The sequence below is a fragment of the Tursiops truncatus genome, chromosome 3, assembly GCF_011762595.2.
Source record: "Tursiops truncatus isolate mTurTru1 chromosome 3, mTurTru1.mat.Y, whole genome shotgun sequence".
Taxonomy (NCBI): domain Eukaryota; kingdom Metazoa; phylum Chordata; class Mammalia; order Artiodactyla; family Delphinidae; genus Tursiops; species Tursiops truncatus.
Genome location: NC_047036.1, coordinates 96,041,457 through 96,061,104, shown reverse-complemented (window position 1 = coordinate 96,061,104; position 19,648 = coordinate 96,041,457). Strand labels below are relative to the sequence as shown.

The window sequence follows — 19,648 nt, the reverse complement described above, 5'->3', positions numbered from 1 at the left end:
ACCCGTGAGCCATGGCCACTGAGCCTGCGCGGCCGGAGCCTGTGCTCCGCAATGGGAGAGGCCACAACAGTGAGAGGCCCGTGTACCGCAAAAAAATATAAAATAAAATAAAAAAAATAAAAATTCAAGAAAGAGAAAGACATGAAGATACTTTTCTTTTTCTGAAAAGCCTTCAGTCGCAAGTGTAAAGTTAAAGTTGTATATTTTTTTAGAAGAAGGCCTTGCTTTCTGTACAGTGAACAAAATACTCTTCCTTGCCAGGCTCTATGCTGTTTATCCAGCCTCTCAAATCTGCTCAAGGTATCTATTACCAATTCTGCCACACTCATCTAAGCTGCCATTTTCTTTTTTCTGGACGTTGTAAATGGTGTCTTTCCTTCCATTACATTTTCAATCATTTATTGTTTGATTTAAGAAAGGATTATAAGTTTGTACCTAATTTTCTAATATAATACTTTACTGAAATCTTTGTTAAATTCTCTTATGGGCTGATTTGCATACCCTAAAATTCATAAGTTGAAGGCTTAACCTCCCGTACTTCAGAATGTGACTGTACATGGGGACAGCACCTTTTAAGAGGTAATTAAGGTAAAATAAATTCACATGAATGTGCTATAATCCAATACAACTGGTCCTTATAAGATAAGATTAGGACACAGGCATGGAGGAGACCATGTAAGACATAAAAGAAGACAGCCATCTGCAAGGCAAGGAGAAGCTTTCAGAAGAAACAACTATGCTCACACCTTGAATTCAGACTTCTATTCTCCAAAACTATGACGAAATAAATTTCTATTTTTAAGCTACCCAGTCTGTGATACTTTATTATGGCAACCCCTACAAGCTAAAACAAATTCTAATAATTTTTGATTGAGCTTCTTCACTGTCTAGGCTTTCCATCATATCATCTATAAATTATTTCCAATTTTTATACTTATTATTTATTCTACTTCTCTAATTGCATTGGCTAGTATTACCAGAACAATGTTCAATATAAGTAGTAATTGTGTTTACTCTTCTATTTACTTTGCCTATAATGGGATACATCTAGTACTTCAGCATTCAACATTAATCATATTGCTGGCCTTTGACTTCTTATAGGCATTCTTTAAACATATTAGGTATATCCCTCTACTAAGGTTTATTTCCCCTAAATTAGGAAATATAATTATTTTATGACACATCTTTTGCATTTAGGGGATGCCATTAAATTACTGTCTTTTAACCGATAAATATTATATTGATAGACTTCCTAATATTAAGTTACTCTTACGTCTTGGAATAAACCACACTTAGCATTCAATTGGCCTCTGAGTTCCTGACTGGCTGAACTGTTGCAACAGCAATTGCACAGTAATTGAAGGAAAATTAGATACAATCATGAAACAACATCAGAGTAGGCAGGATTTAGGGGTCATATTGTTACAAGCTAGTGCTTTTATAAAGGATATTCTCTGGCAGATTTCTAAGTTTCATTCTTAGTGGTTATCCTATTTTTATTTCATATCTTTTAGTGTTAATTTGAGAATATTTTGATTATCAATATTCCTTGCACAGAGAGCATAAATCTTTTCTTTCATAACCCATTTCCTTTTTCTCCTTGCCTATGATCGCTCTAAAAAATATTTGCTTAAATTGAATTTTAAAATTGTTTTATCTATTTATATATTACATAATATATATTTATATATTATATGTCTATTATTTTGTCTATTATCTATATATTATCGATCTACTTTTCAAATAAACAGTTCTTAAAATTAGTCAAGTGATATGATAGCTATTTTCTATTTTCCAATTAATTAATAATGTTGCATTACTTCTATTATTGAAGATAAATTTAACTTTTTCAGTAGTCTAGTATATGATCAAATTTTACAAATGTTTCATGGATACTTAAAAAGTTAAGTTGTATCATCTATACATATCTTTGATATGTATCTTTTAGATTCATTTTGTAAACTTACCTCTCTTATCTCCTATATTCTTGTTTACTTTTTTTCTTCTTGATTTCTCCTAAGCTAAGAGAAGTTTCAAAATTTAATTTGTCAGAGCCTATAACATCATATATGTATATCACATATACACATATAAATATATACATATATTTAACCATTTTTAGTATTTATTCAAATAATTAATAGCTTTATTTATTTGTAAATGTGATACTCTACAGTCATAAGGACTTGATTTCAAATTCAAGCTCTATTATTTAATAGCTGTATGAGCCCAGGAGAGTTACTAACTTTGATGAGCCTCAGTTTTCTCACTTATAAAATGGGATGAAACTTCCTAAAGCATCAAAGATAATATATATGAAACCCTGACCTCAGTAAATAGCAGCTGCTATTACTATTGTCTATTTGATCTGTAACTGAATCAGAGTGTCATATTGAAATTTTCATTATCGTTCTTCCTTAGTAGGTCACTTTATTCCTAATTACTTTTGCTTTGTGACTTATTGCTGCTGTAGTTTTAAATGATGTTTGTGAATATATCTGTGCCATAGACCATACTTTTTTCAATGTAACATGATTCTGTATCATTAAAACATTTTTTCTTACGTGTGATACTAACACTATCTGCTTTCCTTGTCTTCATATTTAACTGACATAACTATATCACAAAATGAGGACATTGTTTAAGATTAAAATATTCATACTGAAATTCTTTGTGATGTTGCTGGAGAACTGTGCTCAATGAAATGTAGTACCATATTGCTATATTAAGTATTTTTCTTGCTTTATGCTTATAAAAATAATTCTTTGCCATTGTCTTTTTGTTTTATCTTTTGCCAGTCATGCTAAATTTCATTTGTTCTTTTCTTCTTAAATCATTTGAAGAAAATAATTATCTTTTTAATTTCAGTGGTGAATAATTTTTCTTCAAATCTCATTTTTAGTTTTATTAAATTATTGAAGTCAAGATCAAACCCATTTTTGTTATATTTCATGAGTGATGAGCAGGTCTCCAAATTGTCCTTTTATTCCTCAGTGGAAGGGAAAGCATGCATGGCTTCCTTCCTGCCTTACCGAATAAGTGGAAAAAGTGGGAAATAGCAAATGTAAGCCCAGAGAGAAGCCCTTTCAGGACCCCCAAAACACATATCAAGAAATACAAAGGATAACTACCCCAGTTGTGTCTACAGAACAAAGCTATTTCATTCATTTGGGGAACAAAAAGGAGAATTAAAAGATGAAAAATATTATACTATTATCCAATGCAGGTTTTCCTCACTATCATCTAGCATGGCTTTATATCTGCTGAAACAAACAAATTAGAATCAACTTCATATTTGCCTGTGAAACAAATAAACAAAACTCCTTTCAACCAGTCATCTTCACCCAACATTAATCACAGTGACATATTTGCCTCAAGGGGCTATTTTTTTTTTTAATCCTGTGGTTTAGTTATTGGTAAAGTTATAGACTTTGTTTATGGAAACTGATGATTTTACTAATCACTTGAGGCTGGTGATCAATGAAGCCTATGAAAACAAGGATAAATTTAAATTAATTAGACAAGAAAGATATTTTCTTGACAATTTTAAGAATGGGTTATGTAATTTTGAAATTATTTACATCAAAATTGAATTAAAATTATTAAGATGCACATTGTTTACTTATTTAGTGTTGATGGGTTTGGAGTAGAAATGGGGAGCTGCTTGCAATAATAGAATCAGAATACACTGGGATTTGAAGAGACACTAAGTTCATAGTGTCTGAAAATCCACAAGGTCATATACCACATGAGAATGCCATGTGCTTGCCCAGATGCCAAAAGCTAATGGGCATGTTTTTTTTCTTTAAAAAACTCTTACACACATGCATTCCCCTGGTTGAGCTCTATACTGAGAATTCTTCATTTATTCTTTAAAGGCTCTGCTGATTGGATTTTTGAGTTTTAAAAGACCACAGTATACTTGGAAGTTTGGTTATCTCATCCTCTGTTTGTGGTGATTTTATTAGTCAGTGATTCCAGCCTAAATATTTATTAGTTTTCTAACCTTTTGTCGGATTGCTACCATTAAACATCCTCTGACATTTGTATTGATGTAAAGATAATATAGACTGATTGAATTGTTTTCTAGGACATTTATTTTAAGATGTGAAGGTTAATGTCCAGTTGCTGTTCAGATAAAATTTCTCTCTAAAATTAAAATAGCATATGTACCAACGTAGGGGTTTTGTTTTAGTAAAATTAAATTTTGATTTGAGGCACAGAATTTTTTGTTCCAATGATAATAATTAGCAATAAGCAAATAAATACTTCAAAGAGATACTTGTGAAAATCAAAATGATATTTAACAAATGGGGCTATGAATGAGATTACTTCATGGCTGCAAATATCTGGCAAATAAAAAAAAATTTTAATGGACACTAAGGAATAAATGGATGACCAACCCTGAGTATTTTTGAATCTAATATGTACTACTCCTTCATTTGAGCTTCTAAATTAGTAAAGTGGAACTTAAAGGCCATTAACTTATATACTAATCAATGATCATATTTGTTATTCATTATTCATTCATGATCTACCATAAAAGCAGTACCATAGACACTGATTTAAAGTATTTTATGAAATGACTTTATGCATGGCATTTGTGTTAATTAAAATAAGAGAAAGTAGCTTCAAAGCCTATTACTCATTTAATCTTATAGTTTAAAACCTATTTTTATAGATGTTTGAAGAAATAGCACATGTGCTGAATTTAACTGTAGATGTCTTATTTGGAGAGCCAGAAATGCACAACTGCCCTTGATGAGTTTCTAGGAAAATTCTTGTCCAAACAGATGAAGCTCAGCAAGATCGCCTGCCTATTCTCTTCATAAATGGAGCTGTACATGGTATATCTGCCACTGAAGGGGCTTGCCTTAGTCCTTCTTCTAGACTCCTTGAGCAGTTGACTTCTTGAGTTTTAATATCTATACACTCTGTTTAGATAGTAATTTAATACCAAAGTTGTTTTTGATTAGCAAAAAGTATGTGTATTTTAAACTCTCATCATCAGATAAACTTTCTGAATAAAAACATGTAAACAAATAATTTCAACTGCTATTTTCAGAACTGTTCTGTTTTGTGAGCAAAATATTGAGACCTTGTTACTCTGTAAACGATTATTTTAAGGCAACAGAACAAGTTTTCATTTATAGATTTGAGAAAAATGTTCATGAAGGTAGGCTCCCAGGGTTCATATGAATATGAAAGTGCTTCATCCACATATGCTATATTAACATTACAGTGCTTTTATGACTGTCCATATTTCAGCAAATGTATTTTCTACATCATTCTCTCTAGCAAATAAAACAAACAAAAACCACAATAAACCACCTAGAAATGAAGAGGAAAAAAAATCTACTTAAATATCCTATTTTTAAAATGATGTCTTAGATCTATGCTCCACTGAAACAGCTCTTACTGAAGTCAATAGTGACCTCAATTTTCTGAGATCTCATAATCTTCGTTTTACTTGAATTTTTAGCACCATAAACACTATAGAACAATTCTTAAAACACTCTTCTCTTGGTTTTTATTATGCAATACTCCCCTGATTTTACTTCTATATATCTTCTATCACTCATTCAATATTTACTTTGTAAGCATTTGATTTGTATAATAAACATTAATAATTTAAAATATTTTACCATTAAGTCTCTCCTCTTATTATGCCATTCCTTCTCCTTCTACCATCTCATTCATGCCCAGGACTTAAATTATCCCACATACAGATAATTCACAAATGTATACCCAAGTCCAGACCTCTGCTTTGAGGTCTAGACTTTTCTATCTAATTATATCTTGACATTAGATCTTTGATGTCTCAGAGGTGATTCAAAGTCAACATGTCCAAAAGTGAACTTAAGAGTCTTCATTTAAAACACTGGTTCTCTGCCAATGTTTCTTTTCTTCGTGAAAGGCATTGTCATCAATCCAGTCATTCAATCAGGACCTGGAAGTCAAGTTGACACTTCCCTCTACTTCACTCCCTACATTTAATCTAGTACCAAGTCCTGACAATTTCACTTGATATACAGACATATCTATAGTTTTAGATTCAGATATAGATATCTTAAATCTGAAGTGTTGGCAGAGAGGCTTTCAGAAAAGGAATTAACATTTGGGATTTAACTCTCTCAATAAAAATTATAAAAGATTCAAGAGAACTAACGTTAAGTTGCTAGGCTACTAAATGGGCTGCTTAATACTGAGGTTCCTCCCAACTTTGAAATTCTCAAATAGTTTACTGATTTGGGACTACACTGCCTCCATCTGTAATTAAAAACAAACAAACAAAAAACTGTTCTTTTACCCATTTCAGGATAGCCTAGGTTTTGACTGGTCAAAATACCTCTAAAATCTCAGTGGTGCAAAATGATATGATTTAATTTCAATTTCTGCTACATGTACATCTTAGGTGGCTGAGGATTCTATTGTGTATCACTCATATTCTAGAGCTAAGCAGATGAAGCAGCCATGATTAAGTATGATGTCAGAAAGAAACTCTGGATCAACAATCAAAAGAAAACTGTGCATCAGCCATCAAATATTGTGGCCCAGAAGTAACACCTATCAACCCTGATCACAACCCATTGGACAGAATTAGTCATATGTCTTCCCCTCTCATAAAAAGGCCAGGAAGTATGTGCCTAGTAGACAAAGAGCTGAAAATATTTGCTGAACAGCATTAATGACTTCTGTATTACTCAAAAGAATTGTTATTTTAAAACATGATTTAATAAGCAAAAGCTAAAACTTTAAATTCTTTGGATTTATTCATTATGGGCTAATCCTACTGATGCCCAAATCATTTTTAAACCTGAAATATACTATACAGGATCCAATAATGTTTTACAATTTTAATTGAATTATAATTGTTAAAGAAATTCTATTTTCTTATCTCTTAAAATGTAAGCCTTCAATCAATTACCAACTCATCAACCATTTGAACCTGATTACTTGAGTCCTAAATTACCATAACCCAATCCTTGGGGAGATCTCATGAAAAGACGAGATTATCCAAAAAGAGAAACATCTTCCTTGGGCTTTGATCATTAACTCTCTCGTTCAGAACAGAGAAAGTCCTACTTTTTTGGGACTAAGGTCCAATGAAGTATCCTAAATCCTCATCAGTATTTGGTAGAATACCTTACCTGTAGGTGTTCGAAGGACACATAACATAAATTTTGAGATTCTCTTGGAGTTATTTAGTTCTAACTGTTCTGTTTTTCATCCACTGTTTTGTTTTTGTTTTATGAGATTTATTTGTGCTTTTTAGTGAGTGGCTAGAAGCAAAAGAACTGTATTTCCTCAACAAATTATCTCCATAAAAATTCAACAAGTTTTAAAGAAGAAATGATGCTCAGAATTTCAAAAGTACTTGAGCTTTAGTCAAATTTCCCATCTACTTCTCAGGATAACAAGGAGCAAATAAGTCAAGTATACACTGCTTCTGGAAAGCGCTTTTAGTGAGACTATGGTTGCAGTCATCTGTAACTTGGTTTCCAAACTGTGTCAGAAAAAAATTACCTTTCCATTCATTATGGAGGACCCTTCTCCCCAGCCATGTGAGTTTCCTGACAAGATTTTTAATGCTGTCTTTCAGTGGAACATTGAGTAACTGCAATTCCATGATCACAGTACAGCATGCCTGATTGGCCAAGACTACAGGAACTTTAGTTAAATTCTTCACCAAGGAAAACTAGGCACTTAGATTTTTTTTCCCACAGCTGTAGCTAAATCAGATAACATGGCTTTCAAGTGTAGATGACATTCCATTATATTACTTCTGGGTTATAAGTTCTATAAAAAACTGTCATGAGCCCCTCAAGTCAAGATGCAAATGTGCCTTTCATAGAATTCTTTTTAATGGAAGGAATTAATTGTAATTCAAAGTGCAAAATAACAGTTGTCAAACTTTGTGCACTATATTATCATGTTTAATCTTATAAAAAGCACTCACCCATTTTCCAAGGCCACTTAACTATCATTGAGGTCATCAGAAGCTTTTATAAAATAAACCTGATGTACTACTTTTCAAGTTGCACATCCTCAAGACATGTTATACACTTAGCTATTATGTTCTGACTGATAATCCTAACAAAATAGGTAAGATTTCCTCCAGGGAATATTCCAGAATAAAATATTTTGGAAAGTAAAATAGTAGCCAGAAGTAATGAGTTAACAGCCGAGACATAAGTATGCAATTCCTTACCAATGATTAATTAATCACTAAATGGTATATATAAACTTCATGTAAGTGTTTGGGTTTTTGCTCTCTTCCTGTTTTTCATGGGTTTAAAAAGAAACAGCTTGGAAGTTAGTTGACAAAGAGATTTGGCTCTAAAATAGTGATAGCAATCAGAGAAAAACATCAATAAATATTTCTCTGTTGTGTGCTAGTAGCCACTAATCAACTGCATATTTGCTATTGGTCTTTCACAGAAAGCTGTAATAGTAATTTTATTTTTGTGGATCATTAAGATAGTTTTTATTTGCAATATTTCACCTCTCACGCTGATAAAATGTTAAAACGCAGAGTGGGGGAAATGATGTATTTGAAATCCCATGTTTCTAGTTGCGTTTATAAAGTATTACAACTCTGTGAAAACTCTGATTACTGACTCAGATTCTGGAACAGCCTGTTATAATTCACTGTTATTATCTGTCTAATCAAAGGATAAAGACAGTGATTTCTGCCTTTAGGCAAAATTCTCCTTAGTCCCACTATTTCTGTTTCCATTTGCAGTGGTTTAGTGCACTGCCCTTGTTTCTGATTTCTTAAAGACTGACAATCTCAAGCTGAAACATTTTTTCTGGGCCTCTGTCAGCACTGTGTAAACCTACTATGACATATAAATAGTACTCAGGAGTCTTCCATGAGAAACTTTGCTATGCAGCATATTCTGTCACTTCCTCAAATTCTGAGACCTCTCACAGCTGCTGACACCACCGACAGTCATTGAATGAGACTTGCAGGTGCAGTGTGTGATATAAAAACAGATTATTACTGATTTTTTTCTTATGAAAATATTACCAACTATACCATTTAAAAATATTTACAAAAATCAAATTGCAAAGCTGGATGGAAAGGATGCAAAGCTGGATGGAAAGGATCTGAAAGGTCATCAAGTCTTCGAGGAGGATTGCATCGCTGAGGGGGTCCTTTACATGTTTCTTTATACTTGGGGGATTGCTTAGAATGAGGCCATTATTTCTAAAGTTCTCTACAAACATAACTATATCATTTGATAACAATGATAGAGATGGTAGAATTGAAAACACTGTTTCTAATGTGGGACTCTATGTTCAAGGAACATGTGAATATCACAGAAGGAAACTGGATGCTGAAATGATAAAAGAGAATGAAAAGAGATATTATTAGCAAAGAAATATTAATTATTTGGGGCTACATACTGCCCCCCATGGTTAAATATTGAGTTCATTCATGTCTATAAAAATGTTATCTAATGGTGAGCAACTGTTTTCCATTTGCACTGTAATGACTCTTTCAAAAAAGCAGGTTTATTACCTGAGTTATCTCAGTAATTGCCGGAACACTGTAATCTGTCTGTGGAACACAAGTCAAAAGACGGAAATAAACCTAAGGTGACTGCTAGGCTGAGGTACATCAACCTTCTGTAAACACTGAGGCTTGAAGACTGTTGCCAGCAAAGAAATGTAAGGACTAAAATTATTTATGAAGAGGATCCAACCCACTCTTTGGAGGTGACTAAGTATAATTGTGTCCAAAGGCAGGAAGATGAGCAAAGGACTTTGCATTTGCTTCTAGCTTCATTCTTTCATTTATTCACTGTTTCATTTAACAGTTTCCTGTCCTGTATGTTGAGCTTTGGACAAGGCACTAGTGATATGCAGAAAGAGGTACAGATCCTGTCTCCAAGGTGTTTCCAGGGATTTCCAGGTGTTTCCAGTAAGGAGATGTGATGCCAGTAGATGGAGGGATTTACTCAAAACCATGGAACATTTTGAACAAAGGCAAGGCTGGGGCTCAGGATGTAACAAAATTATAATCAAAGAGTTAGTACAACAGGGTGTACTTTGGACAAGTGAATACCAGGGATTTTGGTTTATTCCCTTGCTTAGCTCTAAACTCTACCTCTTCTGAATGCAACTAACAGTATAGAAATAATTTAGAAGTTAAATAAATGGTGAAAGAGTAGCTTTCAGAAAAATAAATTCACCCACTCAAAGAGACAATCCTTTTATAAATGAAAAGATATTTGAACCAGAGTCATCTGAGGAAGTTTGAATTTTTTGGTTCTTGTTTTCTCAGAAACCACATTCTCAGACTAAATCTATATTATTTCATCTGTGGAGAAAGCTCTAGGAAAGCCCTTCACAAGTTAACATTTCCTACTCTTTTGCTAGGAATCAAATTAAATTTTAATGAATTGTTTTTATTTTGAAAACTAAATTATAAATTCTGATTTTATAATATGTTATTAGGTTGGGCAGGACAGGGGGATGGCCATAGCAGTATGGCTAATTTTGGTGGCAATTTTCAATTGATATATCATAATCAACATATAGAGCCGTAAATTATAATTCTCTGAAGATTATAAATTTGAATACGATTTTTTTTCTACTCAACAAATATTTAGGGAACATCTGCTCTGTGCCAGTAGTGGTCTAAATGCTGAGGATAAAAAGTAAGAAAAACAGGGGAAAAAATCTCTAGTTTTATGAAGTGCACATTCTAGAGGGGACATACAAAATGAAAATAGATAATTAATGCATAAAATATCACATATTTGATTTTGATTATCAGCAAAAGTGAGTAACCATTACAAAATTAAGACAGTTACGTGGATTCCTGGGTGTGCAGCAAGAAAATCTTGCTGTTAAAAACATTTAACTGGTTTTTGACTTTGAGTTCATTGAGTTATGTTTATACAGTGTTTGGGAAATACTATGAGATATTGAAATACCTACAATGACTCAAATACAGCATTATCATACAAAATTTACCATGATGCTAAAGTACAGAGAGTTTATTTCCCAACTGTGAAGATGTTAAATGTTGTACATTACATTAAAATAAGACAATCGTAAAGACAGATAGAAAATGAAAGTAAAATGATTTCCAATGAGTTTCACAGTTAAATGGAATCTTGAGAATCATGAAGCCCAAACTGCTCTTTTTGTATAATGAAAATCAAATAAATAAGCAAACAAAATCAGAAAAACCTAACAAACAAACATCCATAACATATTAGTCCAAGTGGACATTAAGAAGGGATTAAAAATTAGGGATAATAAAAAGCATTATACACCCTGAACAAGTGAAATATATCAAAACTGGCATGACATTAGAAAATTGATTAATATAATCCATCACATCAATAGGCTGAAAAACAAAAATCACATGATTTTAAACATAGATACAGATAAAACTTTTGACAAAATCCAACACCTATTCATGATAAAAACTTTCAGTAAACTAGGAATAGAGAAAAACTAAACCTCAACTTGACAATGAATCTGTACAAAAAACTTACAGGTAACATCATAATTAATGGTGAGAAATAAGAAAATTCCTAAGATCAGGTACAAAGCAAGAATGTCTTTCTCATCTCTCCTTTTCAACATCTTATTGGAAGTACTAGCTAATGCAATAAGACAAGAAAATGAAATAGAAAATATACAGATTAGGAAGGAAAGAATAATACTGTTATTGTTCACAGATGACATGATCTAAAATAGCCAATGTAATATTGAAGGAGAAGAACAAGTTGGAAGACTGATGATATCCAACTTCAAGAATTACTATAAACTTAGAGTAATCAGGATGGTGTCGTATTGGGTGAAAGAATAGATAAAAATATCAATGGAAGCAAATAGAGAATCCAGAAATGAACCCACATTACTATAGACATCTGATCTTTGACAAAGGAGCAAAGGCAATACAATGGAGCAAAGACAGTCTCTTTGACAAATGGTGCTGGAACAACTGGATATCCACATGTAAAACCATGGAAGTAGACACAGACATTGCACCTTTCACATAAATTAACTCAAAATGTGTCACAGACCTAAATTTAGAACACTAAAGTATAAAATTCCTAGAAGATAATGTAAGAGGAAATCTAACTGACCATGGGTATGTTGATGACGCTTTAAATACAGCACACCAAAGGCATGATTCATGAAAGAAATGATTGAAAAGCTGGACTTCATTAAAATTTAAAAAATTTCTCTTCAAAAGACAATGCCAAGAGAAAGAGAAGACAAGCCACATAGAAAAAATGCTTGCAAAAGTCACATGTAATACAGAAGTGTTATCCAAAATATACAAAGAATTTTGTAAGCTCAACAATAATAAAAGAAACAATTTGATTAAAATAGGGCCAGGATCTTAAAAGACATCTCACCAGAGAAGATATACTGATGGCAAATAAGCATTTGAAAAGATGGTCCACATCAGATGTCATTAAAAAAATGGAAATTAAAACAACAATGAGATATCACTACACACTTACTAGAAAGGCCACGATCTGGAACACTGACAACATCAAACATGAAGAGGATGTGGAACAACAGAAACACTCATTCATTGCTGGTGGGAATGCAAAATGGTACTACCACTTTGGAAGACAGTTTGGTGGTTTCTTAAAAAACTAAACATACTCCTTAAGAATATAAAGGGAATCAAAGTCCTAAATATAGCAATTAACTCATCTTGTTAGTATCTATCTCAATGCTGAATTTTGAAATTCAACTTTGAAATGTCAAAAAAAAATTATAATGGTTACAATTTATTGGGCACCCACTATGTGCCAGTTAACATGTAGGACTTTACTACAAACATTTGATTCACATATTTTATCCCCATTTTTATGGATGACAAAAGTAAGACTAAGAGAGCTTATATAGTTCATGGTCAAACACCTAGTGAGTAGATCATCCATATCCAGACCCAGGTCTGTCTAAAGCCAACACCTGTTTTCTCAGTAATTCTAGGTCAAAAGTCAGGGAAGCAAGGTCTAGCCTCAACTTTTCTCTTGTTACCAATTAGTTTCTGCCTCAAATTTGTAAATTATAAATAAAAAATCAAACAAACAACAAATGTGTAAGGACATAAGTAAAAGGCTGTATAATTCAAATTAGGAAGTGATAAGCCAAAGAGAGAGAAAGAAGATAGAAGAGTACATGAGAAAAAAGTATATATAAAAATGAGTGGAGAAACGTGATGAGACAAAGAAGAAATAGAAACAGACAAAAAAGATAATTGAGAAGTAAAAAGGGAAATCAACTCTTAAATATGTGTTTCTTGAAAGTCAAGGAAGCAGATTAAAAGTTCAAGTCTATTGAAATGAAAAGAGAAAATGGTAAAGGTGGGGAAAAAATAGAATGGTAAACCAAAAGATTTTATGTTCTAAGAGATTTATGTAAAATATAAAAATAAAGAGATTTTCACCATACACAAAAATAAATTCAAAATGGATTACAGACCTAAATGTAAGGCCAGACACTGTAAAACTCTTAGAGGAAAACATAGGCAGAACACTCTTTGATATAAATCACAGCAAGATCTTTTTTGACCCACCTCCTAGAGTAATGAAAATAAAAACAAGAATAAACAAATGGGACCTAATTAGACTTAAAAGCTTTTGCACAGTAAAGAAAACCATAAACAAGACAAAAAGACAACCCTTAGAATGGGAGAAAGTATGTGCAAATGAAGCAACGGACAAAGGATTAATCTCCAAAATACACAAACAGCACATGCAGCTCAGTTCCAAAAAAACAAACAACCCAATCAAAAAATGGGTGGAAGACCTAAATAGACCTTTTTCCAAAGAAGACATACAGATGGCCAAGAGGCACATGAAAAGAGGCTCAACATCACTAATTATCAGAGAAATGCAAATCAAAACTACAATGAAGTATCACCTCACACCAGTGAGAATGGCCATCATCAAAAAATCTACAAACAATAAATGCTGGAGAGAGTGTGGAGAAAAGGGAAACCTCTTATACTGTTGGTGGGAATGTAAATTTATACAGCCACTGTGGAGAACAGTATGGAGGTTCCTTAAAATACTAAAAATAGAAATACCATATGATCCAGCAATCCCACTCCTGGGCATATACCCAGAGAACACCATAACTCAAAAAGGCACATGCACCCCAATATTCATTGCAGCACTATTTACAATATCCAGGACATGGAAGCAACCTAAATGTCCATCAACAGAAGAATGAATAAAGAAGTTGTGGTATATATATACAATGGAATATTACTCAGCCATAAGAAGGAACAAAATAATGTCATTTGCAGAGATGTGGATGGACTTAGAGACTAATACAGAGTGAAGTAAGTCAGAAAGAGAAAAACAAATATCGTATATTAACACATGTATGTGGAATATAGAAAAATGGTACAGATGAACCTATCTGCAAAGCAGAAATAGACACACAGACATGGAGAACAAACATATGGACACCAAGGGGGGAAAGGAAGAATGGGATGAATTGGGAGACTGGGACTGACATATATATACTACTATGTATAAAATAGACAACTAATGAGAAACTACAGCATAGCACAAGGAACTCTACTCAATTCTCTGACCTAAGTGGGAAGTAAATCCAAAAAGGAGGAGATATTTGTATGTGTAGAGCTGATTCACTTTGCTCCATAGGAGAAACTAACACAACATTGTGAAGCAACTCTACTCCAAAAATAAATAAATAAATAAATAAATAAATAAATAAATAAGGTATTTTGCCATTTGCAACAACATTGGTGGACTTGGAGGGTATCACACCTAGTGAAATAAGTCAGATATAGAAAGGCAAATACTGTATGTTATCACTTATATATGGAATCTAAAAAATAAAACTAGTGAATATAACAAAAAAGAATTAGACTCACAGATATGGAGAACAAACTAGTGGTTTTCAGTGGGGAGAGGAAGTGGGGAGGGGCAAGATAGGGATGCGGATTAAGACGTACAAACAACTATGTATAAAATAATTAAGCTACAAGGATATATTGTACATCACAAGGAATATAAAAAATGCTTTATAATAACTATAAATGGAGATAAGCAAAAGTTTTGAATCACTATGTTGTATACCTGAAATAAATATATTATAAATCAACTATATCTCAATAAAACGTTTTATAAATAAATAAATACATGAATAAGTAAGAGGAGGAGGACAAAGAGAAAGGGGAGAGAAAAGTGGCAATGGGAAACATTTGTAGGCGGATATTAGAGAAATTCCGAATAGATATAAAATGAAATGCAACGAGTATAGTTGGTATTACCTGAGACATAATCAAAAAGAGGAATATATGACAATAATGACTGAATATGGGTATAGAATTTTGTAAATAAAATAAGTTAAATATTGTAAATGGACCTAATATAAGGTATGAAATAGGATAATAGGGCTACTATTTATATATTGAAACTAGGAGGATTTTGATAAGCCAAACATCTGCTGAAGGAATTACTTCCTGACAATACTAAATTATTAATACAGTTAAACAACATTGAATACACTTCTAAAATTGGCTTATTTTGAGTTGCCCAAATTCAATTTTCTGTACAAAATTTAGTATATAAAATTATAAAAAACAATATGAATTTTTACATGCATCTCTTTTATATGATTTTATATTCTCTATAATAGTCTTTTCTTCTTTCACTGGCATAACTGATCCGGAAATTGATAAAAGAAAACAGTTCAAAAACAAAGTGTTTATAAGTGCAGTAAGAACAGCTAACAAAGATATATGGATGTTAAGTGCATGAAGTCCATGCAGTCCAGAAACCTGCATAGGTAAACTATAAGCATTTCTACTTTCAAGGTAGGATACCAATAAGGTCACTCTCTTTCAGGAGAGGCTCAGCTGTTCTGAGAGAGCAAACTTGCTGGGCTGGCATAGCCTTTCACAGTAAGTGTTGGTAGCACCTCCCTTCTGGAGAAGGTGCTAAGGTTTAATTTCAGATCTATGACTTCTTTCTTTCTTTGATCTACTATTAATATTTATGGAGGAGATAGAGAGGAAAAATTACCTTTAAATGCCACTAGTATAGTTAAAACTATTTTTCTGTCTCAGTTAGAAACCTGAAAATGAGACCAAAAAAATGGAACATAAAAGGTACATGCTCTAAAATTGTCTGAGTTCTAATATCACAAATCACCACATAGGCTCAGTCAACTTTCACAGTTTGAATATTTTTCAGGAATATTAATATTTTCCATTAATACATGTTCTCTCCAAGTCAGGCACTGTGCTAAGTAGTTCTCCAAAACTATTACATATATTTTATTACCATCATTTTATTTTAAAAAGTATCAAATAGGTCTCAGAGAAATCGAGTAACTTGCCCAAGTATACCCAAATACCAAATTTCATAGCTAGGAATAATCTAGATATTAATAACTATAACTTTGTTATTCAGTTTCCTGAGTCAGACTGTTGGGATGTGGGACCCATAATTTTAAGGATATTCTGATGCACAACTAGCACAAGTAATCACTACCTTATACCTACAGTGTACAAAGACATACTTGCAAAAGCCTTGGAAAGTTGAATCATCACCAAAATAACTGTATCTAAAAAACCAAAAATAAAACAAGCCAAAAGTCCACCTCATTATTTGGGCCCTGAACTCAAATCAATATTTCTCTAAACATTGAGAATGAACCTAATTATATATTTCAGTTAATTTAGGCATATATGTCTAGTCAAGCTCAGTCTGATGTAGACAGGACTCTAGGGAACAGTTAGATAGCAGCCCCTTCTCCCTTTTGAGATGTCTTTATTTCTCACCCCTCATTTATTCATTTAAATGCCTACGTCTCCAAGGCACAACCACTAAAGCAATAAAAGAGCACAAATGAAAATGCGTTGAAATCAGAATGTGTTATAAATATAAAAAACAAATAAATATAAGGAGGAAGACATCTTATAAGAGTAGAGAGAAGACCCATATTAAGTGCAGAGTTATCTTAAAAAGAATCTCTAAAAGTAGAACTTTCCATCTCTACCCACATTGTCATTCTCTTGATTTTGTCCACATGTATGGCATAGATGTTTTTCAAGAGCATTTTTAAGCATATCCCCTATTTTGGACAGTAATTCAGAATGGAGCAACAGTTTAGCATGTGAAGAATTTTGCCTTATCAAAAAAAATCAGAAAACTGATAGAAATAAAATTGTAGCAAATAAAACAGAGAAGATAAATGTGAGTTAGAGAAGCAAGAACACGTCTGATTATATAATGAAAGAAAAATCAACTGAACTATCATGAAAATATGGAATTAAAGAGCTAAAAGAAAATGGCATTTCCGCATTACTAAAAAAGAAGTGCTTGAGCAAAATTAGTCAAATAATAACAAAAGTAACAATCAGTTATACAGTGAGGCAGTGTGTTAGACATTTACATTCATTTAATCTTGTAACAATTCTCTAAAATAGGTATAATTCACATTTTACTGAGGAAAACAACTGAGACTCAGAGAAGGTAAGTAATTTGCCTGAAATTGCCTGTCAAAGGTAGCAGAACCAAGACCAGACCAGGCATTAAGGGATAGAACCTTATAAAATGGACAAAAAACTTGTCTGATAAGACCCATAGAGTAGTTATCAGAAGAAAGGTAGTGGGTGGACTGAAATATTTCATTCAATATTCAATAGCACATGCCCAATACCTACTTTGGCTTAGGCTTTCACTAGAAATCACCCCTTTCAGGTCATTAATATTGATCTAGAATAGGATAAGTGAGACACATGGATAAATCAGAGGATCTCTGTTATCCAATCTTTCAACATGAGCTAAAAAATCTTTTAAATAATACATAATTTGAAAGAGCAAACTAAACCAGAACTGAAAAAAAGAATTGAAAAAAAAAGTCATTGATATAATGGAATTCAGAAAAACATTAGAAAAATCATTTTAGAATTTAAGACTAAACTATGAAAAACATATCATATAAGCATGACAGATAATGACTAAAAAGAACAGAAGGTAAAAAGAATTTTTTTAAATCAAAGAGAAATGAAAAGAATATATAAAAAATATGAGAAAAGGTAACAGGTGTAGGAAATAGACTAAATGATCCAAAACACCAACATTATGTGATTCCCTGAAAAAGAAATCTAAATCAGAGAACAAAAATACTGAAAGTTATAATGCAAGAAAACTCTGAGATTAAAATTTAAAAAAGACTTGAAACTTGAAACTACAAATTGAAGGAATACAATGCAAATATAGACAATATAGACAAATATAGACAAATAGACCCATAATTGCCAATAATGAGATGTATTCTGGTAAAACTACTGGAATTAAAACAAAAAGTCCTCTGGACATCCAGCAAAAACATGAAAACACGTACAAGGGAAAGAAAATTAGGTTGTCGGACTTCTCAATAACAGTACTTTAGCTCAGAAGATAAGAGAATAATATACCTGATACCTAAGGAAAGGAAAGGTGAGCCTAAGAGTCAATCCAGCCAAACTAACTTTCAACTATAAATTCTTCAGATTAACTGTTATGACAACCAACTACTTAGGTCATTCTGCTCTTCTTAGCACTTGATAAAAAATTTACTAGAGAATGGACTTTAGAAAACAAAATGAATGGAGAAACAAGAGGCCTGGTGGTGAACATTCAATATATATTTACCCGTAGGTCTGTAAAAACATACGGTGTTTTTTTTTTTTTTTTTTTTTGCTGTACGCGGGCCTCTCACTGTTGTGGCCTCTCCCGTTGCGGAGCACAGGCTCTGGACGCTCAGGCTCAGCGGCCATGGCTCACGGGCCCAGTCGCTCCACAACATGTGGGATCTTCCCAGACCGGGGCACGAACCCGTGTCCCCTGCATCGGCAGGCAGACTCTCAACCACTGCACCACCAAGGAAGCCCAAAACATATGGTTTTAAGTGATGGATTACAGCATGCAGAAACTACATGCTCTGACAATGTAGATATACTAATTTATCAAAAAGGGGGAAAAGTGAAAAGAATACATAAAAATTATTGCACATAAAAATTACCTCACTACATAAAAATGGCTCACTTGATTATGGAAGTGCCACTATCTTGCCATCTATAAGCTAGAGACCCAGGAAGGCCAGTGGTGTAATTCAGTCTGAGTCTAAGGGCCTGAGAATTTGGTGGGGTGGTGGCAGGGGAAATGACGATATCAATCCCAGTCCAAGGGAGGGTAGAAGACAAAATATCCCAGCTCCAGCAGTGAGAAAGGGGGAAAAAATAAAGGGAAATGCACTTCCCTCCGCCTTTTGTTCTATTCGAGGCCTTCAGAGGATTGGATGATATGCTCACACATATTGGGCAGGGTAATCTACTGAGTCCACTGATTTAAATGTTAATCTCCTCCAGAGCCCTCACAGACACACCCAGAAATAATGTTTAATCTGGGCATCCCTTAGACAGTCAACTTGACTCATATAATTAACCAAAACAGAAGCTCTCAGTAATATCTTTGTAATTTTCAATAAATCTAAAACTATTATAAAATTAAAAGTTTTTTAAAAGAATTCAGAAACATATCAGACAATCAAAATGTATGGATTTTAATTTGATTCTGATAATTTTAAAACTCTGACATTTATGAGGTAATTAGAATTGTCAACACTGATT

General features: G+C 32.9%; 1 long non-coding RNA gene across 1 annotated transcript in view; it reads right to left on the bottom strand.

The window, feature by feature from the left end:
- Positions 1 to 19,648, bottom strand: part of LOC141278210 (uncharacterized) — a 155,196-nt gene that overhangs the window by 135,310 nt on the left and 238 nt on the right. The window lies entirely within an intron of this gene.